This window comes from Kogia breviceps, chromosome 4, assembly GCF_026419965.1.
Source record: "Kogia breviceps isolate mKogBre1 chromosome 4, mKogBre1 haplotype 1, whole genome shotgun sequence".
Taxonomy (NCBI): domain Eukaryota; kingdom Metazoa; phylum Chordata; class Mammalia; order Artiodactyla; family Physeteridae; genus Kogia; species Kogia breviceps.
In genome coordinates this window covers 73,925,931-73,949,651 of record NC_081313.1, presented here as the reverse complement: position 1 = coordinate 73,949,651, position 23,721 = coordinate 73,925,931, and the positions used below count along the sequence as shown (strand labels likewise).

The 23,721-nt window shown below is 36.1% G+C and overlaps 1 long non-coding RNA gene and 1 pseudogene across 2 annotated transcripts in view; both read left to right on the top strand.

Moving 5' to 3' along the window:
* LOC136794165 (uncharacterized) overlaps positions 1-23,721 on the top strand; it is a 905,160-nt gene that overhangs the window by 479,875 nt on the left and 401,564 nt on the right. The gene's annotated exons all lie outside the window — the stretch shown is intronic.
* LOC131755693 (coiled-coil domain-containing protein 6-like) lies at positions 7,400-10,542 on the top strand (annotated as a pseudogene).

Here is a 23,721-nt window from a genome sequence, read left to right as displayed (position 1 = left end):
ATTTTAAAAATGGAAAATATTTCTCAAGTGCTTCTGTTTTCAAAATACTGTCTCACGCTATTCTTTATGTTTGCTTGATCATTCTTTGGGAGAAAATTCTCTAAATTTGGGATGCAGTATAGATACATTTCCTCCTATAGCATCTATTCAATAGGACCTTGGTTTATTCAATTAATTAAAAATGAGAGGGCCATATTTTTCATTTTTCCTCATTCTTCTTCTCCTTCTCTTCCTTCTTCTTTTTTGATAGAGTATATCTACATCTTTTAAAACACATACAAGGTATACTGAAAAGAAACATTACATTCCTGGAGTGTGAAATACATTTTTAACCTGAAAACTTGAGAAAAAATTTTCAAGTTTTTTTATATTTGCCTCAGTTTAAACAAAAAACAAACCGAAATCCACTTTTCACAGGAACATAGAAGCTCTCACTTTTAGATGTGAATCATCCCAAGGGAAAATTTACTGGATTCACAGGGCTTCAGGCACCATATTCTCAGACCCATGAGTGCCTTTTGTTATTTCTTCTGTCTGCATGCTGACATTAGAGGGAACTTTTTTTTTTTTTTTTACTGAAAAATGAAGTGAGAGTGTTGAAGTTATACAGTCTGCTCTGGTCCACTTGACCACGTTACTGTCAAATCTAACATAGTTTCTAGAATTCCTAAGAAAAAATTCTAATGTCCGTTCATATAGTTAATACGGACTAGCGTGTGTGTTTGTTGTTTTCTGTTTAAACAAAGGAACACATCTTCTAGTTTAGGAGTAAGGAAAATATTTATATAAAAGCTTACCAAAAGTTGGATTTGTTATACCTTTAGATATTAGGAAGAGGAAGTGATATAATAGGTTAACTACAGTAAATAAAAAAGCAGTTAGGTATTTTGCCATTCTGAATCTTATGCCTTTAACAAAATTCCTCTCACCACTAAAATATACTATTCTTGGCCAATTAACTCATTCATTAAGAGCACTAAATAAAGATAATATGTTCACAGAGTGTGCTAATAATATCAGTTAGTCATTTCACCAACACTAGTCAAAAGAATGGTTTTGCTGAAATTTTTCACCACACTAGGACAGCTCATCATAAATATCAACTGACCATAAATCTTTGAAAGAAAAATGACTATATTATAATCTAATGTTGTCAAAAATGATTTTACTATAAAGCAAATGATGCTTATTTCAGCTTCAAGGACGCTCATTCTCATTTACCCTTCCAAGGCCATCAGAGGAACACTATAACATGGTCACTTGGTCACGCTATTTTGTAAAATTAGGTAGGACAATTTAACTGTAATTAGTTAAGACTGCTGTCTCTTTTCACTCTGACTTTCCCTCTATAATAGTTGGTATTTAAGGATAAGCATTTGGGATATTTTGCTAGGAAAATGTTGAGTTGTAGACACATTTATTTTTGATTTAATGGGCTTATTTAAGTGGTTTGCAATCACTTCTGTGTATAGTTAAGCTTTTATTAATTGTTCCAAATATCATGACCCAAAGGCGTAGGGACCAGAGGTCATATGATAATATGAACAAGTTTCAGGCACCCAGCATCAAAAATATGTGGGTAGTAGAAGAAAAAAATTAAAAAGTCTCACATGTAGGGAAAAAGTAGTCTCTAGAAAAACATGCTAGATCATACAACTCATATACAAAAGAATGCTGATAAAGTTTTTCTACAATGTGATGGCAATCCAAAATATTCCTATTATATTACCAATTAGCTGTCAAACTGAAATAAACTTTTCTGGCCTAATAATAATAACAATAATTATAATAACAATAATAAAGTGATCTATCAAACATTCAAGGGAAAGTAGAAAATTATTCCTCTATCTCTCTAAAAATCATTATAACATTGCTTTCATACAAAGAAACAATCAAAGAACTTATAGCCAAATGAGTTTTAAAAAGGCTTATAGAGATATATCCAGGAGTTAATTAATAAGAATAATTGTGTATTTCTCAACTTCTTCCTCCTTCTTCAAAGCCAGGCATGGTGGGTGGAATTCTTTTTATGTTTCTATCTCTCTGACCTCCGTTCCTATTTCATCTTTGTTTTCCTCCTCCACTACACTTCACTGAAGGACTTTTCTGTTCTCCTTTTCTACATTTAAGGGCACATGTGATTACATTGAACCCATGTGAAACCAGGATCATCTCTCTATTTCATGGTCAGATGAAAAGTACCTTCATAGCAGTAGTACCTAAATTAGTGTTTGTTTGAATAACCAAGCAATGGAAGTCTGGAAGAGACATCTTTAGAATTCTGCCTACCCTAGAACTGATTTAGTCCAAATTTCTGATTTTAAAAATAGGGAAATTTAAGATGAGTTTTATCCAAGTACTTAGTCATAGTTTCTTTGCTGTATTAAAACATAGATGAGACTACATTTCTTATATTAAGATTGATAGATTATCTGCTTAAGAAAGAATATACACAAGCCTATCCAATTTTAATAATAAGTTGTAATTATGCTCCCCTATAACCAATAACAGAAAATACCCCTACTCCAAGGCTTAATAGAGAATTCAAACTATCTGCTATACTGCTTCTTCCAAAAATCTTATCCAGTGCTACTGAAGCTTGAAAGATGGACAGAGTATTGAGTTCTTTCCTCTGTATTGGTCAGCAATGTTTTTTAAAGGGCCCCATAGTAAATAGTTTAGACTTTTGGGACCTATGGTCTCTGTCACAACGATTCACCATACCACTGTAGAATGAAAAGAGGGATAGAACACAAGTAAATGAATGGGTGTGAATGTATTACAATAAAACTTTATTTATAGATTTGGTCTATGGGGGGAGAGGGAGACTGCTTAGTTTGCAAACTCCTGGTGTAAAGATTTGGTACTCTATGTCCATGATGAATTCTTATGGCCATCCCAGAGAGGGTGTCATTCATGTACATTTTATGCTATGCCCTTGACATTAACTGATATTTGATTTTAAAATTATATAGTCATATTTTTTAAATTGCTTTTGCTTATTCAAAACTCTTGTTGAAGTCAGTGTACAACATTATGTTGTTCAATGTCCTTTTATAAATTCTTCACATTACAAATTCCCTTCAAAATTTTGTCAGGAGTGTTTGGGTTTTTTTTTCCCCTCATGCTGAATTAGCATGTTTCATTTTATCAGAAAATTAAAATTACATATCTCATCACTTCCCTTTTTTACTTGGTTTACAGGAAATATAGATTTATAATGAATACTCATTTCTATCCTTCTATACGTAAGCTTTAGGGCACATTTATTTTCCCTTATTTTTTAAAACTTTTGGTCTTATAGTATATGTGATTTTAGTTGCAATCTTCCTAAATCCTTACCAATTAATATATAATAGTAGACTTGGGATTAAAATTCTGGTTTATGATTAGTCTTCCTCAAATATAAATATTTGCACTCACATTTCATTAACTTCAATTAATTTTCTGCAGGCCCTGTACACATTGTGTCTGTTGATGGAATTGGTCTTTTATGTATTTAAACTTCCACACAGAGTAAAGTCTATGTCTATGTAGTTAACTCTTTTTTATATTGAATTATATCACATATATCAGGTTTTCTCAAACTTAGCACTATGGATACATTTTGAACCAGAAATTTGTGTTGAGAGAGGCTGTCTTCTGCATTGTAGGATGTTTACCAGCATCTCTGGCCTCTGCCCACTAGATGCCAGTAGCACTCCTGCCAAGTTGTTTCAACCCAAATAGCTCCAGGCATTGTAGAATGTCCTCTGGGAATGTGTGTGTTGGAGGTGGGGGACATTGGTTGAGAACAATGATTTATTCAGAAATTGTACAAATTATGAGTTAACAAATTGATGAATTTTCATGATGTGAGCACACCAGCATAATGAAAAAATAGATCAAGAAATAAAGTATTACCAGCATCCCACAAAGCCCTTTCTTGCCTACTCACTATCTATTCCTTCCCGCAAAGTAAGTACCTTTATGACTTTTAAGACCACAGATTGGTTTTTTTCTTTTGAACTGTGTATAAATAGAGTTACACAGAATGTCCTTTGTTGCTTTCAATCAACATTACTTTTATGCGATTCATTCATATGGTACATAGCAATAGTTCTTCTATTATTGCCAAATTCTGTAATTTATTTTTAAATTTTACTGGTAAGGGACACTTGGTTTTCACAGCTTTATCTGTGGGAATGTTATAATTCAATTCAGTTACTTCTGTTTTGATTTTGTACTTTTTGATCATTTTTTTGGTCACTTTTTTAGATTGCTTTTTGAGGAATTTGTCCATTTTCTGTTATTTTCCAAATATATTGGCATAATTATTTTTTACAATATTATCTTGTTCCCTTTTTATTTGTTGTAGAATCTATAATCTCTCTCTTTTTATTCTTGGTATTGATAAATTGTGATTTCATCCTCTCTTGAACATTTGCGCCAAGGGTTATCACTTTATTACTCAAAAAAATCAACTTTTGGTTTTTTTTTTTTTTTTGAATCCCTCTAATATGTATTTATTATCTGTATTTTTCCATTCCTTCTTATGCTTATTGGAAATTTTTATCTGTTCTATCAGCTATTGAGTGAAGAATTAAATTCTGCCAGCTTCATTATAGATTGATTTATTACTCTTTAGTTCTGACACTTTTTGCTTTCTAGAATTTTTAGCTATGTTATTCAGTGCATATACATTTAACATAATTCTATCTAGCTAGTGAATTGATCTTTTAGTCATTACAAAATTACTCTTTAAACCTGGTAATACTCCTTTTCATCTACTTTTTCTGGCATTAATATGTCAGCAACCATTTTTCTTTTTTCTTTTTTTTTCTTGACAGTTTTATTTCAATGTGTTTTTATCCTTATATTTAGGATAGATCTCTTTAAATATCATGTAACTAGACTTTCTATTTTAATTGTCTGAAATTTTTGTTTTTCAATTGTAATATTTAGCCTATTTCTATTTGATGTAATTATTTATATATTTGATCTTAAATCTTACTACAGGCATACCTCATTTTACTGACTTCACTCTAATGCACTTTGCAGATATTGAATTTTTTCAAATGGAAGGTTTGTGGCAATCTTACATTGTGAAAGTATATCTGTGTCATTTTTCTAACAGCATTTGCTCACTTCGAATTTCTGCATCACATTTTGGTAATTCTCACAAAATGTCAAACTTTCCATTATTATTATATTTGTTATGGTGACCTGTGATCAGTGATTTCTGATGTTACTATTATAATTGTTTTGGGATGGCATGAACTGCGCCCATGTATGATAGCAAACTTAATTGATATGTGTTGTGTGTGTTCTGACTGCTCCACCAACTTGCTGTTCCCATCTCTCTTCCTTTCCTTGGGCCTCCCTATTCCCTGAGACAAAACAATATTGAAATTAAACCAGTTAATAACCCTACAAAGACCTCTAAATGTTCAAGTGAAAGGAAGAGTTGCACATCTCTCCCTTTAAATCAAAAGCTAGAAATGATTAGGCTCAGTGAGGGAAGGCATGTTGAAAGCTAAGATAGACCAAAAGCTAGGTCTCTTGTGCCAAACAGTTAACCAAGTTGTGAATGCGAAGGAGAAGTTCCTGAAGGAAGTTAAAAGTCCTACTCCAGTGAACACAAGAATGATAAGAAAGTGAAACAGCCTCATTGCTGATATGGAGAAAGTTGCAGTTGTCAGGAGAGAAGATCAAACTAACCACAGCAATCCCTTAAGCCAAAGCCTAATCCAGAGCAAGGCTCTAACTCTCTTCAATTCTATGAAGGTTGCAAGAGGTGAGGAAGCTGTAGAAGGAAAGTTTGAAGATAGCAGAGGTTGGTTCATGAGGTTGAAGAAAAGAAGCTCTCTCCATAAAAGTGCAAGGTGAGAGGCTTCCCTGGCGGTGCAGTGGTTAAGAATCCACCTGCCAATGCAGGGGACATGGGTTCGAGCCCTGGTCTGGGAAGATCCCACATGTTGCGGAGCAACTAAGCCCGTGCACCGCAACTACTGAGCCTGTGCTCTAGAGCCCACGAGCCACAACTACTGAAGCCCTCATGCCTAGAGCCCAAGCTCCTCAACAAGAGAAGCCACCGCAAAGAAAAGGCTGTGCACCACAACAAAGAGTAGCCCCCACTCAACGCAACTAGAGAAAGCCACATGCAGCAACAAAGACCCAAAGCAGCCAAAAATAAAAATAATAAATGAATGCATAAATAAATTCATTATATTAAAAAAGTGCAAGGTGAAGCAGCAAATGCCGATGTATGAGCTACAGCAAGTTATCCAGAAGATCTAGCTAAGATAATTAATGAAGCTGATTATACTCAACAACAGATTTTCCATGTAGAGGAAATAGCTTTCTATTGGAAGACTGTGCCATCTAGGACTTTCATAGCTAGAAAGGAGGTCAGTGCCTGGCTTCAAAGCTTCAAAGGGCTGCCTGACTCTTGTTAGGAGTTAATGTAATTGGTGACTTTAAGTTGAAGCCAATTTACCATTATGCTCATTTCCCATTATGAAAATTCTAGGATCCTTAAGAATTATCTAAATCTACTCTACCTGTGCTCTCTACATAGCACAACAAAGCCTGGATGATAGCACATCTGTTTACAACATGGTTTACTGAATATTTTAAGCCCAATGTTGAGACCTAAGGCTCAGAGAAAAAGATTCCTTTTAAAATATTACTACTCACTGACAATGCACCTAGTCACCCAAGAGCTCTGATGGAGCTGTACAACAAAATTCACATTGTTTTCATGTCTGCTAACATATCATCTATTCTGCAGCCCATGGATCAAGGAGTAATTTTGACACTCAAGTCATATTATTTAAGAAAAACATTTCATAAGACTATGGCTACCATAAATAGTGATTCCTCTGATGGACCCAAGCAAAGTAAATTGAAAGTCTTCTGGAAAGGATTCACTATTTTAGGTGCCATTAAGAACATTCATGGTTCATGGGAAAGGGTCAAAATATTAACATTAACAGAGATTGGAAAGAAGTCAATTCCAACCCTCATGGATGACTTTGAGGGGTTCAAGACTTCAGTGGAGGAAGTAACTGAAGATATGGTGGAAATAACAAGAGAACTAGAATTAGAAGTGGAACTTGGAGATGGGACTAAATTGCTGCAATCTCATGATCAAACTGTAACAGAGGAGGAGTTGCTTCTTACGAATGAGAGAAGAAAGTGGTTTCTTGAGATGGAATCTACTGCTGGAAAAATGCTATGAAGATTCTTGAGATGACAACAAAAGATTCAGGACATTACATAAACTTACTTGATAAAGCAACAGCAGGGTTTGAGAGGATTCCAATTTTGAAAGAAGTTCCACTGTGGGTAAAGTGCTATCAAAGAGCATGGCGTGCTACATAAAAATAGTTCATAAAGGTAAGAGGGAGTGGCCAAGATGGCAGAGTATGAAGACCCTAAGCTCACCTCCTCCCACGAGGACAGCAAAATTACAACTATTTACAGAGAAATTATTTATGTGACAAACCAGAGCACTAGCAGAAAAGATCTGCAACTAAAGATGTAAAGAAGGAATCACAACAAGATAGGTAGGAGGGGCAACTCACAAATGGGAGGATAATTACAATTGCAGAGGTTCTCCTCAAGGAGCAAGTGGTTGGAGCCGCGCATGTGGCTTCCCAGCCTGGGGGTCCTGCACACAGAAGATAAGCCCCAAGAATGACTGGCTGTGAAGGCCAGTGGGGTTTACTTTCAAAAGAGCCAGGGGACTGTGGGAAATAGAGACTCCACTCCTAAAGAGCACATGCAAAACTTCACATGCTCTGGGACCCAGGACAGAAGCAGTAATTTGAAAGGAGCCTGGGTAAGACATACCTGCTGATTTTGAAGAGCCTCGTGGAGGGGTAGAGGCAGCTGGGGTTGTCCTGGGAACATAGACACTAGCATCAGCTGTTTTGAGGCATTCCTTCTACCACATGGACACTGATGCTGGCAAGCACTATTTTGGAATCCTCCCTGTAGCTTATTTGTACCAGGACTCAGACCAACTCACCAGGCTATCAGTACAAGTACTGGGATGCCTCAGGCCAAGACACAACTCCACCCACCAGCAGGCCTGTTGCCCTGAAACCCCCTGAGTGCACAGCCACCTCAGGACCTGGCCCTGTCCAGCAGAGGGCCCAGGACCTGGCTCCATACACCAGCTCTAGCCACAGGATTTCCAGGGCCCTACAGCCAGAGATTTGGGACCTGACTCAGCCCACCAGTAGGCCAGGAGTAGCCCTGGGACCAGTCTCACCCACCAGTATGTAGGCACTGTCCCCAGGACCCCATGGGCCCACAAACAGGCCCAGATACCAATTCTGGGACCCCCAGGACCCTGCAGCCAGAAACCCTCGGACCCAGCTTTGCCTACCAGTGGGCTGGCAGTAACTCCAGGACCAGCCTTACTCACCAGTGGGTAGGCACCAGCTCCAGGAAATCCTGGGTCCTGGTCCCACCCACAAGCAGACCAAAACACCAATTCTGGGACCCACATGGCCCTGCAGCCAGGTAGGGCATGTAGCTCAAATGAGCAGAGAGTAGTGCGCTGCTGGGATACATAGGACATCTGCTACAAAAAGCTACTTCTTCAAGATCGGGAAACATAAGGAACCCACAAAATACATAGAAATAAAAATAGCAAATTAGGTAAAATGAGGGGACAGAGGAACATGGAAATGAAGGAATAAGATAAAATCCCAGAAGAAGAATGAAGTGAAATAGGGATAGGCAATCTACCCGCTAAAGAGTTTAAAGTAATAATCATAAAGATAATCAAAGTACTCAGGAGAAGAACGGATGAACACAGTGAGAAAATTAACAAAGAGAAGATATAGTCATTGACCTCGGGCGGCAGCAGCGGGAAGTGGCTGGGGCTGGGGCCATTGTCATCTCACCCTTCAGTCCAGAGGAACTCATCAAGCACCTGGCCTCGCTGCAGCAGAACAAGTTTGTAGGTCCAGCTGGAGACCTACAAACTCAAGTGCAAGGCACTGCAGGAGGAGAACCACGGCTTCCACAAAGCCAGCGTGACCATGCAAGCCCAGGCTGAGCAGAAAGAATTCATCAGTAACACTTTATTCAAGAAACTTCAGCCTTCACAGAAGTAGAAAGAAACCCTTGCTGTAAATTACGAGAAGGAAGAAGAGCTCACTAATGAGCTGTCCAGAAAATTGATGCAGTTGCAGCATGAGAAAGCTGAACTAGAACAGCATCTGGAGCAGGAATTCCAGGTCAACAAACTGATGAAGAAAATTTAAAAACTGGAGAACAATACCATTTGTAAGCAGCTTACATTAGAACAGTTGAGACGAGAGAAGATTGACCTTGAAAATACTTTGGAACAGGAACAAGAAGCACTAGTGAATCGTTTCTGGAAAAAGATGGAACTGGAAGCTGAAAAGCGAATCCTGCAGGAGAAATTAGACCAGCTGGTGTCTGCTCCTCCATTGCCTAGAGACATCTCCGTGTAGATCAACCCTCCAGAAAATGTGATGCGACACATCAGGTTTTTAAAGAATGAACTGGAGAAGCTGAAGAAGCAACTGAGTGCTGCCCAGTTACAGCATTCCGAGATAATGGCACGGTATTTGGAGGAGGAACTTCACATGAGGGAAGAGGACCTGAGAGGAAGCTGCAGAGGGAGATGGAGAGGAGAGAGGCCCTCTGTCGACAGCTCTCGGAGAGTGAGTCCAGCTTAGAGATGGATGATGAAAGGCATTTTAAGGAGCTGTCTGCACAAGGATTAAGACCTCACATTGTGTGCAGCCCGATCCCTTACACACCTTCTCCCAGTTCAAGCTGGCCGATATCACCCAGTCTCTCGTATGCAAGTCACACACTTGGTTTCACGCCACCAACTTCACTGACTAGAGCCGGAATGTCATTACAATTCCCCAGGTCTTCATGTGCAGCATATGGGAGCATTCCACGGTATCACAAGGCCTTCACTGCAGAGAAGCAAATCCTGATAAATTCAAATGGCCCACGCTGCCTCCGTCTCATAACACACAGACCCCTGTCCAGTCACTGCTACCTCCATCTCCACCACCCATGCAGCCCGCAGTCCCCTCAATAGCCACCTTGCAGCCTGCCCCCTCGCAACAGTCGGTTCACCACCCCCTCCAAGCCTTAATGCATGTGCTTAGTCCGAACCTCACATTGGCACGCATTCTTGTATAGTGGAGCCGAGCCTTCGACTTGACGCCAAAGGCTTCCTTCCCTGACATATGGGTGTGACTTATTTGCACTGAGGTTATCTAGGCTTCACTATTCATTATGTTGTAAATGTGTGTCGGAGACGCAGCCAGTGTTGTGGGTCTACAACACTACACGGATGACTTTTTCCTTCGGTGTTTTACTTGAATCTACATGTGCACACATTCCCTGGCTGGGACATCGGCTGTTCGACTGTTTGGTAGTTCAGCAGCAGTGTGCAATTTTCGCCTGGCCCCAGAGCTTCATTTTCCTGGCTTTAGGTTGGAAAATAAAAAGGGATATCTTTTTATATTTTTCTGTGAATTTGCAGAAAATTACTGAGCTGTTATTACCCCTCCCCTCCCATTATAATGGTGTTTACCCAGCATACCAATAATTCAGCACTACGATTCAGAACTTTGAAAATTTAGCACTCAGTATAAAATGGGAAGTTAGATGGATCAGTACCAAAGACAATGCTCAATAGAGCTTTCTACAGATACACTTTGTATGGAGTATTTTCAATATATCCCAACATCCATGTCTCTTGTAAAACAGATTGCCTAAAGTACTGGATCACATGGCTATATCTTTTCCACATGCATGGGATTGATAATTATTGTATATCCAGGTGTGATTCTTTCTTTATCCTTGATGTTAACCTCCTCAAACTGGACCCCTCTCACCTGAGTCGATAACTGTTGTCCTACCCACCAGTGGTTGCTATGACTGATTAGAAGGTGCTGTGTGATTTCTGCCACAGAAGACAGTGTGATTGTAACAAAAACAGATATTTCCCCTTTCCATTCTTTACTTGTGTTTCCCTAAAATAGAGTTCAAACAAATATTTTAAAGGTGCAAAATACTATTAGAAAATACTATTTGAAATAAACGTTATAGGAATATCTTGGCATAATGGCCACAAAATACTTTATTGCTGAGCACATTATCACTGAGGACTGCCTATTTCACCCAGTAAAATCGAGTGCAGTGTACAAAGAAGTATATCTTGAGTGCATTACTTCCATTCATTTAGCACAAATAAATTGTTTGTTTTCACTTTAAAATAGAAAAAAGAGTTAGAAGATATACAGAAAAAGCAAACAGAGATTAAGAATGCAATAACTGAAATAAAAAATACATTAAAAGGAATCAACAGTAGATTACATGATAGAGGAACTCCTCAGCAAGCTGGAAGACAGAGTAGTGGAAATCACTGAACCAGAACAGAAAATGGAAAAAAAGTAAAAAGAAATGAAGATAATTTAAGAGACCTCTGAGACAACATCAGGCATACTACCATTTGCATTATAGTAATCTCAGAGGGAGAATAGAGAGAGAAATGAGCAGAGAACATATTTGAAGACATAATGGCTAAAAACTCTACCAACCTGGGAAAGGAAACAAACATCCAGGTACAAGAAGTACAGAGAGTCCCAAACAGGTTCAACCCAAAGAGGATCACCCCAAGACACATTATAATTAAAATGCCAAAACTTAAAGAGAGAATATTAAAAGCAGTAAGGGAAAAGCAACAAATTACATACAAACTCCCACAAGGCTATCCGCTGACTATTCAGCAGTAACCCTGCAGGCTACAAGGGAATGGCACAATGTGTCTAAAGTGATGAAAGGAAAAAAATCTACTACCAAGAATATTGTAGCCATGAGGGCTGGCATTCAGATTTGATGTAGAGGTCAAAAGTTTTACAGATAAGCAAAGTTGAAAGAGCTCAGCACCACAAAACCAGTTTTATAAGAATTGTTAAAGGGACTTCTCTAAGTGAAAAAGAAAAATCCACAACTAGACACATGAGAATTATGAAAGGAAAAAGCTAACTGCTAAAGACAAATACATAGTAAGGGTAGTAAAGCAACCACATATAAAGTTACTAGGAAGGTTAAAAGACAAAGGCCACTTTTATTCAACATAGTCATGAAAGTCCTAACCACAGCAATTGGACAAGGAAAAGAAAGAAAAGGAATCAAAACTGGAAAGGAAGAAGTAAAACTGTCACTGTTTTCAGGTAACATGATACTATACATAGAGAATCCTCAAGTTGCCTCTCACTACGAGAGATCATCAACAAATTTGATAAAGTGGCAGGATATGAAATTAATATACAGAAACCTGTTACATTTCTATACACTAACAATGAACTATCAGAAAGATAAATTAAGAAAACAATTCCATTTATAATCATGTCAAAAGAAAAAATTACCTAGAAGTAAATCTAATTAAGAAAAAAAATCCTTCATGAAAAAAAAAGTCAATCAATGCAGCAAACTTTATTGTATTATTTTCAGAATTGCCACAGCCACCTTAGCCTTCAGCAACTGTCATCCATCAACATCGAGGCAAGACCCTCCACCAACAAAAAGATTATGATTGTTGAAGGCTCAGATGATGGTTAGCATATTTTAGCAGTATTTTTTTAATCAAGTTATGTACATGTTTTTTAGACATGCTACTGTACTGTGCACTTAATACACTACAGTGTCATGTAAACATACTTTTATATGCACTGGGAAACTAAAAAATTTGTGTGACTCACTTTATTGCCCACTTTATTGTGGTGGTCTAGATCCAAACCTGAGATACCTCTGAGGTATGCTTGTATTTATTTTCCATTTGTCAAGCTAGTCATAGTTTCTTTCCATTTTGTCTTACTCTGATTTTATTTTGGGGGGGGGGTCTCCCCTCATGCCTTGTGGGATCTTAGTTCCCTGATCAGGGATTGAACCCAGGCCTAGAGAGTGAAAGCACCAAGTCCTAACCATTGGACTGCCAGGAAATTCCCCATTTTGTCTTATTCTGGATTAAATAATGTTTATTATTTTATCCTTCATTAGCTTCTTATTTATATATTATTTTCACCACAGATTAAAACATGCATTAATGCTTCATTATTGTCTACTATAAATTAGTACATATGTATGAAAATATAATGAAATCAGAACACAATAACTCTGCTTCTCATCACTTCAATATTTGTGTATTGTTGTCATGAATTTAATTATGCATATAGTTTTGACCCAATATAAAATTTTTAATTTGTAAATCAATATCCATGTTTATTTACTTATATATTGACTCTCTACTTCTCTACATTGCTTTTTATCTCTTTCTGCATTACCATGTTTTTGTTCAGGATCATTTTCCTTCTGCTTGGAGATCTACACTTAGCATCTTTTAGTTTGGTTTTCTGGTGACAAATTATTCCAGTTTTTGTTTGTTAATGTCTTTGCTTTCATGTGTAAAGAATGGTGTAACAAGGTATAAAATTCTAGGTTGACAGCTATTTTCTTTTAGTACTTTAATTATGGCAGTCCTTTGTCTTCTGTCATCTGTCATTTCTCTTAAGTCACCTTAAGTCTTCAAACTAGGGGATGATAGAGAGTGTATTACATACATCCTCTCTTAACTTCTTTGGAAGTGCCACTTAAAACTTTCACTTTCAGCCCAGTAGCCAGAACTAGGCACATGATCCCATGATAAGTGCAAGGAAGGATAGAAAATATAAGGGAGTGCAACAGAATATTGGTGAGAATTGGCATGTTCTATAGTAATCATCTATAATGTACCAGTTTAGAACTACAAAAAACCTACATTGATCACATTTAGAAGAAGTATTACAATAACGATAAGGACTTTATTCTATGATCAATAAAAGTGACAATTCTAATGGATCAGATAAAACATCATAATAAATATGTGTGCTCATTTAATTTTAGAGAAAATATTATTTGCAAACCTAAGAACCTAAGAATATGTTCAAATATTAATTCTCTAAGATGTTTGTTGCTCAGACTGCAGATTGAGCATATACAATCTTTTGTATCCATAGAAATTGGAGTCCAGGAGCAGAAAGTCATTCTTAGGCAAGTGGCAAATGAAATACCTCTGGCTCTTCTACTTTCCTATCACATTTTTTTTTTTTTCCATATGCTAGGGAGAAAAAGCTGGAATTTTTTAAAGTTTCTTCAACATCCATAATACCTAAAATTTTTACTGATAAATTATTATAGGTTGAAAAAATGGAAACATTTCTTCTTAATTTTCCTGATGGAAAATTAGGTTAATTTTTTAAAAAAATTTTTGTAGGGAGGACATTTAAGGAGAGTAAAGTGCAAGTTGAAAAAAATGGCATGGAGTTATTGGTAGTCTTCAAAGTGATCTTGAGAAAAACAATTTGGATAACCAATAGTCTAATGGAATACCAAAATAAAAAGTTTGCAAAGCCAGTATACAAATAAGTTCTTGATTTTTAAAGTTTCATATGACATGAGCTTCAGGAGTTGCTAAGTAGTTAAAAACATGCCATTCATTGAAAGATACTAATAAATGTTTAAAAGAAAAGGAAAATAATAATGAATGCAATCATTCATACACTGCAGTTATTTTATTCATAAATAAATACAATGCTTAATTGTTAGTAGATAGGACTTGTGGCTTATGTTTTGAATTGTTTTCAAATGTTGGTGATAATTTTTACTAATTTACTTGTATTGGCACCCTGTAATTCCCCTTATTAACAGCAGAATATATTTCTAACCTAACTCTTGGTTCAGGGATGTGTGTTTTGAATTATGATAGGGCAAAGTTATCTAATGCACATAGAGATAAAGTATATAATCTTTGTTACATTAATATCATATTCTAGCTTAAATTTGTTGGATTAGTCACATGCTTCTACTTTTATGTTATGTTTAGCTATATTCTTGCCACTTAGCAAAGGGATGGAATATATAGCATTTTAAAACTTTTCCCAGAGTCCTTCAATGTGAATATATTTATGACATACATAGATATTTTCTGGGTGAATCATATTATAGAGCTCTTTTAACTTAAAATCATTCATCCATTGCATCTCCCTTTCTATTCGGTGGACAAAAGAGCTTTAATTGCAATCACATAAGTTTATTGGAATAATAATGCTTCTTTTAAGGAGAGTGTTAAAAATGATAACCTTAGAGAATCTTTAAAACACTTACATACTGATCAGTTATTTATCAAATATATATGTGTATACATATACATATATAACCAAGAGTAAGCATACTTTACTCTTGAAATAGAGGCATTAGATATATATATGTGAGAAATTTGGGAATTCTGGTTTACTAACAAAGTTGTAGTTGAATAACAATTTCTTTGCAAAGTCTGTATGCTACGTGCACATGTGTGCACACATAAGTATGTTTTCAGCCCCCAAAACAAATCTACAAATGTTAAAACAGTATGAAAACTTTCTTATACATCATTTTATGAAAACTGTGAAAATCTTTTTTTAGAACTCACAAGAATAAATCTGTTAAGCATGAGACTGGCACCATAAAATGTAAAGGATGACCAGGGTCATAATTGAAGTGTGTAATAAAAGTGACATGTCACTTTTTATGCCATATTATGGGTTCCTAAATACCCCTACTCCCACAAAAACATAAAACTCACTTAGTTCAGAACGTTCTACCATTTCTTAATTGTTACTCTAGTCACATTTCCTGCCTTTAATCCTATTCTTTGAATCTTTTAAAAAAAACCTCCTGAACACTAATTATTTAACCTTGCCTCCTACCTACTTTCCCTCTTTATTCTGAGGTTTCTTAAGGGCTATAATGAGCTGTCCCCACACAAACAGGCCAAATTAGTGGATAATTACTGCTGGGCCTGTGAATGTTCTCACTCCTCCTTTCTTACAGTTTCACAACATTACCACAATGGTCTGTCGCCTCCCTACCAATTAGGAACAATTACTACTTTATAACGTTAGTGGTGGCAGGCTTATTACATTCGGGGATATGTAAAAGTAAGGTGGGTGTAGGGAGAGAAATGCAAGGCCAAAAGAGGTCATTGTTATATGAGGAACTTCAGTAGTTTATATTCATCGTTTTCATTTCATTTCTTCAGGATAACAGCCACAAAGATTTATATTAACTCTATTAGATGAAAGTGAACATCATATATATCCAAGGTTGTGTTTTTCTCCTTTTACACAGGATAATATCTCATTTTGATGGCTTTAGTTTTCAAACTCATGGAAATGGCTTTGGTTCATTCTTTAGGATGAAAAACAAGGTTTTTTGGGTTTTTTTGTTTTTGTTTTGGTTTCCTTGTAAAGATGATTTTTTTTGTTGTTTGTTTTGTGTAGAGTATATTTCTGACAAGTGAATTTAGTTTCTTAAGTGATCTTGAGCTAACACTGCAAAAGGAGGTACTGTGACCCAGAAGAGTATCAAAACACTCCCTTCCAATCTGTATTTAAATAGAGTTTAGGTCAAGATAAATCTATATCAAATATTCAGGATGAAACACTTTGAAAGCTTTCAAGACTGGTATATATGCAGTTAACTTTTGTCTTTCTAGGAGAAAAGAGTTGTAACAGACTCATCTACTTTAATTTTTCTGTTCTCAAATTCTTCTTTTTTTCTAGTGCTACAAAAAAGTCTTATTTGATGTTTTCATTCAGGGTATATTCTAGGAATTCAATAAAGTATAACATATTTTAATGAATGTGGCCTTACTGTCCCTTTTGGTGCTTTGTTCGTTGTAAGGCCCTTATCCCATGGTCACAGAACACAAGCCTAACTTTCCTTTGAATGGCATCTTAATTAGACTACCTCATTTGTGTTTTAAAACATATGTTGAGAAAGGAGTTTAGAGGTTCATGGAGATGAATGGAGATGGAGAAGAAACAGTACAACCTTAATATGTCTTTGAAGTAAAACAACAAACTTTTCTAGATACCACTGAGGGGAAAATTTTTTGGATGGAATCAGTAACCATTGCTGACAGTGGTGTCAGGCAGCCTGAGCATAGAGATGCTCATGGTGTTGATGGTGATGGTAATGATGGTGATGATGATTTTGGAATAAGGAGACGGTGGTTATCAAATATGGAATCATCATTTTAGCCTGAGTGTTGAGAATGAAAAATCCATTTCATTAAAAAAAAAAATTAGATGGAAAGAAAGTGAAACTTGAGGCTGTGGACCACACATGTAAGAAATCTGATAAATAAAAGAGAGATAAAGGCTAAAAATACTAAATAAAATAAATTTGTAGAATGAGGTTTTTATATATTTGAAGGCAGAAAAGGAGAAACTGAATGAAGAAGGAGAGCAAAGAATAATAAAGGTATGGAATCTAAGGCATGGATTACCTTCCAAAATTGGAAGAAAAAAAAATGTAACTTTTTCTTGTTGGTTAAGAAGTCATAGAAAATAAGAATCAAAATAAAAGTGTAGTGAGTTAAAGGGATTTACATTGAGTGGGTTCATTCTTTTCAGTAAATTGGAAGCAAAGATTGTGTCTCAGTAGGAAATTGCCTCAGACATTCCTCAGGAAAAAAAAATGTGGCATAAAGGATCTAGCCTTGGCTGACAAGCTTCTCAAAAATCATCAAGATCAGCAATAATTCTCTGGCTGTTTGCAACTAATAGACAATTCACTTGTTCAATAAAAAGGTCAAAAAACTGTGTTCTTTAGAATGCATAGCAAATAATTAGATTAACTGCATTTCTCAATTTGTGGCTGTGTGTTCAGCAAATAGCCATGATCACAATATTGTCTCTCTAAATAGAATCAAAGTTGATCAACTCAAATGTTTATTATGAAGTAGTTGTTGAACAACTTCTATGCTTTATGCCATAGGAAATAAATTATGATGAATACCAAAACAAATTATGAATTTCAGCAAGAAGAACCATAAGACTGATTTAACGAAAGAGAGAGAGAGAAAGAAAGAAAGAGAGAAAGAAAGAAAATTGTGCAAGGCTTTTGTATCCTAGTCAGGTGTTAAATTAATTTACTTGATGTCCAAACGTTGAGCATATTTTATTACCAAATACTGAATTATTTATGGATCATTGGTGCAGTTAGCCTTGTCTTGGTAATCTTTTATAATATGAGGTTAAATTTTTTTCATGACTGAGAAAAAATAAAAAACAGAAAAGTTTCAGAATAAAAGAACATATTTTTTCACTTAAGAGAAAACACTACATGGGGCCTCCCTGGTGGCGCAGTGGTTGAGAGTCCGCCTGCCGATGCAGGGAACGCGGGCTCGTGCCCCGATCCAGGAAGATCCCACAGGCCGCGGAGCGGCTGGGCCCGTGAGCCACGGCCGCTGAGCCTGTGCGTCCGGAGCCTGTGCTCCACAATGGGAGAGACCACAACAGTGAGAGGCCTGCGTACACGCCCCCCCCCCCCCCCAAAAAAAAAACACTACAATACCTATTTCTCACAGCTGCTCAGTTCCTTAGAGACTTTAAGTTTCCATTTCCAAAAGCATTTAATAATCTTTTATTAGTTCCTTAACTTTACAATGTTTTTGCTTATGGCATTTATTCCAAAGAAATAAAAACGTATATTTACACAAAAACCTGTACATGAATTTTCAGAGCAGTTTAGTTGTAAGAGCCAAAAAATGGAAACAACCCAGACATCCTTCAATACATGAGTGAGTAAACAAATGGTGGCATATTCATACCATGGAATATTACTCAGCTATAAAAAGAACTACTAGTGACACACAACTTTGATGGATTTCAAAGGAATTACACTGAATGAGGAAAGCTGATCCGAAATGGGTACCTACTGTATGATTTCCTTTGTATAACATTCTTGAAATGACAGAATTACAGAGATGGAGACCAGGTTAGTGGTTACCAGGGACTGATGATGTAGAAAGAGAAAATTTTGATTTTGACTATAAGATGTAGGACAAGGGGTCCTCGTGATGGAACTGTTGTGCATCTTGACTGTGCTGGTGTTCACAGGAATCTACAAATGTGGTGAAATTAAAGTCAAATATACACACAAACCCAAAAGAGTGGATATGAAACTGGTGAGATCTGAATACAGTTGGTGGATTGTATCAGTGCCTACTTCCTGGTTGTGATATTGTGCTATATTTAGGCAAGACATCACCATTGATGGAACTGGGTGTAGGGTGCATGATATTTATTTATGTTATCTCTTAAAACTGTATGAAATTCTACAATTATCCCAAAATAATTTTTAAAACAAAGATATTGTTCATGTTCAAGGGAGAAAGAGCTCAGTTTTAGCTGAGAAATTGGGTAAGAGTAATCAAGGAGGCATCATTTGAGTTAGCTTTTAGAAGTTGAATATGATCTTTTTAGGTGGAGATTTCCTGGGACAAAATATTCCAGGTTGGGAGAAGAGAACAGGCAAAAGCATCAACTATATTTGTTCATTTTTTTTCCATGCCCCTAAAAGTACAGGAGCAAAAAAGGTTTTTGGTAAATCTGAAAGAAAAATGAACTCAACATTATTTAGTTATAGTATTTATACTGCTATTAACCTTTAATCTTACAGCACATTAGTGGAGGAAGAGAAGAACTATCACTGCGCCATCCAAAATTATATTTTTCTTTGTGCAGTACTAAACACCTGTGGCTTCTTGGAAGTACTATTGGTTTTATTCCAGAGACATTCATGGTTTAAAACAGAATTTAAACTGTCATTAATGTTTCCCTTCTCTTCAAAGCACCATTTAAATCAGAAGTTACTGAATTCCTAAATGTTTGTGTAAGGGCATCTTGTGACTCTGGTTTTTATGATGCCTGCATCCCTTCTGAAGTGAGATACAGTGTTTCTAAAAAATATAAAGGGAAGTAGGTTTGTAACTGACTTGTTCTGCAAGGACACAAATCTTACTAACCCCTTAAATTAGATACTCTTTAGCTTATTTTAGATGACTTCAAAGACCTGTGTGTAGGAATATAGAAGGTAGTGAATTTCTTCTTCAGTCAAGGAATCTGCTCAAATATTTTCTCATAGATACTTTTCCCAGTGGCAAAATAATAATAATAATAATACTTTGGACAACAATACGTCACCTAGGTAAGCTCCCTTCTTTTACCTTTTATTATAATTTCACTTGTTAATTTACTACTTTTTATATTTATTTTCTTTATTTTTATGGTTGCGTCAGGCCTTAGGTGGGGCATGCGAGATCTTCGTTGAAGCATGAGGATCTTTCGTTGCAGCACGCGGGCTTCTCTCTAGTTGTGGCCTGCAAGTTTTCTCTTTCTGGTTGTGGCACACAGGCACCAGCGTGTGTGGGCTCTACAGTTTGCCATACGTGGGCTCTCTAATTGAGGCGCGTGAGCTCAGTAGTTGTGGCACTTGGGCTTAGTGGCCCCGTGGCATGTAAGATCTTAGTTCCCCAACCAGGGATCAAACCCACATCCCCTGCATTGGAAGGTGGATTCTTTACCACTGGACCACCTGGGAAGTCCCTAATTTATTTTTATATAATCAGAGTAGTGACTGATTGTACAGCAACTATGTACATTCCCTTTATGAAAGATTATTTCTTCATTCTGAGATTAAAAGATACAAGAAAATAGGTAAGAGAAAGGAAAACACGTTTGGTTCTTGAGCATTAGGTTAATTCTTGCTTTTCCAAAGAAATATGATATAATATTCTAGGAGGTAATAGAGCAAAATTTGACAGGCAGTAGGTAATTTCTTTTAGGAAAAATCATGGTGAAGTTCCCTCTCATTTTTTGATCTCCAGATAATTCTGTGATGCAGTTATGTGGAACACAAATTTCTTTAGTGTGTTAGATGAATTTATTCTTGTTTTTTGTTAACTCTGAGAATGAATGTTGAAATGGACTTGTGGGAATGTCAGCTGTGTAGTAGTTATGCCTAGAGCTTAGTTGTAGTGTACGAAGACATACCTTTATCTAAGACAAAATTGGAATTGCTTAGAATTAGGTTCATGTCACACATTTCTGAATAGTTAGGATAACCTAAATTATATAAATAAAACCATAAGTTAAATGTACCTGGAAGACTGGCTATGTAAAATTATCTCTGAAAAGGAAGGAATTCCTTTACAATAACCCATGTTTTCATTTTGTATATAGATATAGATAGATGGACAATTGAGGGGTGCTTTGGCTTTTTCAGGGTGGGACAGGCATGAATCTGGAAGTTAATACAGAATGTTCCCTATTATTGTATAATAGTATACTATACTACAGTAGTGAAATGTCTCTCACAATCAAAAATTTACATGTCAATACTGATTAACAGTAGGGGAAAAAAAGCCAAAAATAAAACTACATTTTCTTTCTTTTTTTTTCTTTTTTAATCAGTAGTTGCACTCCAGTGGACTTTGAGAATTGACCTGGAGACATGTCTTGCCCTGCCCTAAACTAGTATAGCCTCCATTCACAATCCCCTTGATTTCTGATCTGGTTTTAGACTATTTCCCTACCCTTCCCCAAATTCCTGCTGGGCTAGGTTTTTAAAAATCTATTATTGAGTTTATTTAAACTAAAAACAAGAATCAAATAACAGTTCACCCATTTCCCCTATATCCTACCCCCTGCTTCTTTCAACCACCAAACTTTTCTCTGTTTCTACGAGCTTGCATTTTTAAATTTATTATTATTATTATTTTCAGATTCCACATATAAGAGTGATCATATGGTATTTGTCTTTCTCTGTCCAACTTACTTAACTTAGCATGATGCCCTTGAGGTCTATTCATCTTGTCACAAATGGCAAGATTTCATTCTTTTTTATGACTAAATAATATTCCATTGTATATATGTACAGTATCATCTTTATCCATTCATCCATCGATGGACACAGTTATTTCCATGTCTTGGCTATTGTCAATAATGCTGCAGTGAATATGGGGGTATAGATATCTCTTCAGATAGTGATTTTGTTTCCTATGGATATACACCCAGAAGTGGAATTGCTGGATCATATGGTAGTTCTAGTTCTAATTTTTTGAGGGAACTTCATACTTTTTTTCCAAAAGGTTGCACCAATTTACATTCCCACTAAGAGTTCACAAGGGTTCCCTTTTCTACACACCCTCACCAATACTTGTTATTTCTCACCTTTTTGATAATAACCAATCTCACAAGTGTGAGGTGGTACCTCATTGGGGTTTTGAGCTTCATTTCCTTGATGATTAATGATGTTGAGCATCTTTTCATGTACCTGTTGGATGTATGTCTTCTTTGGAAAAATGTCTATTCTGATCTTCTACCTATTTTATAATCAAATTGTTGGGGTTTTTTGTTTTGTTTTTTGTTTTTACTATCGAGTTGTATAAGTTCTTCGTATATTTTGGATATTAACCCCTTATCAGAAAAGTGATTTGCAAATATTTTCTCTCATTACCTAGGTTGCCTTTTCATTTTATTGATGGTGTCCTCTGCTGTGCAGAAGCTTTTTAGTTTGATATAGTCCCACTTGTTTATTTTTGCTTTTGTTGCTTTTGCTTTTGGTGTCACATTAAAAAAATCATTGCCAAGACTTATGTGAAGAATCTTCCCACCTATGTTTTATTCTAGGAGTTTTAGAATTTCAGGTCCTATGTTCAAGTCTATTCCATTTTGAGTTAATTTTTGTGTATAGTGCATGATGGTAGTCCAGTTTCATTCATTTGCATGTGGCTGACCAATTTTCCCAAGACTATTTATTGAAGAGACTGTTCTTTTCTCATTGCATATTCTTGGCTCCTTTGTCATAAATTAATTGAACACATATATGTGGGTTTATTTCTGGGTTCTCTATTCTGCTCGATTGAAAAAAAGTCTGTTTTTATGTCAATACTATACTGGTTTAATTACTATAGCTTTGTAATATAGTTTTAAATCAGTGTGTATTATGCTTCTTATTCATTATTTAAGAACTATTTATTGAGCATTTTTAGATATCAGGCACTGTGCAGAATGTTAGAAATAAAAAGCAAGCAAAATACATCACTTGTGTAAATTGCGTATTGCTGGAGTGAAATTAAATGTAATCAAATTTTGTACAAATTTATCTATGATTTTTACTCTGGGTGCTATGGAGAACAAATCAGAAGGGGAAAGTTTTTAAAGATGTGCAATCAATTATTACATACTAATATTCCAAGTGAGAGGAACTGATGTATGACATGTTTGGATATTTAAAAAATAATAATTTTAATAAAACAAATGCTATGTGAAATAAAGATAAAGTCATGGATTAATGTCAGAACTTTATGCATCTGGCACACTGTTTATATCAGGCACTGTACTAAATACTGAGCAGTGATCAGCATGCTGTTTCATAAACTTATATCCTAGTAGATGGAGAAAGAGCGAAACTAAACACAATGATTATTGGATATGATAAATCTTTGCAAGAAAACAAAACTGGATGACATGCTAAAGTTATTGATCATAGTGCTAATCAGGGGTAGGGGGGCTCAATAAAGCATTCAAAGGAATACTAAGACAAAGCCTCTCAGAACGAATTACCTTTTAGCTGAAACCTGGAAGAATGTAGCCAGCCATTGGAAATAGGAATGGGAAGACATTCTAGGCAGGATTAAACCAAATGAAAGGGCTTATGATATAAAATGCCTCGACATATTAGAGGAAAAGAGCCTACACAGAGCTTAGTGAACAAGGGGGAGAGTGATACCAGATGAAGATAGAGGAGAGCAGGGCCAGATGTTGCAGGACATTTTCAGCCATGGTAGGAGTTTAGAGT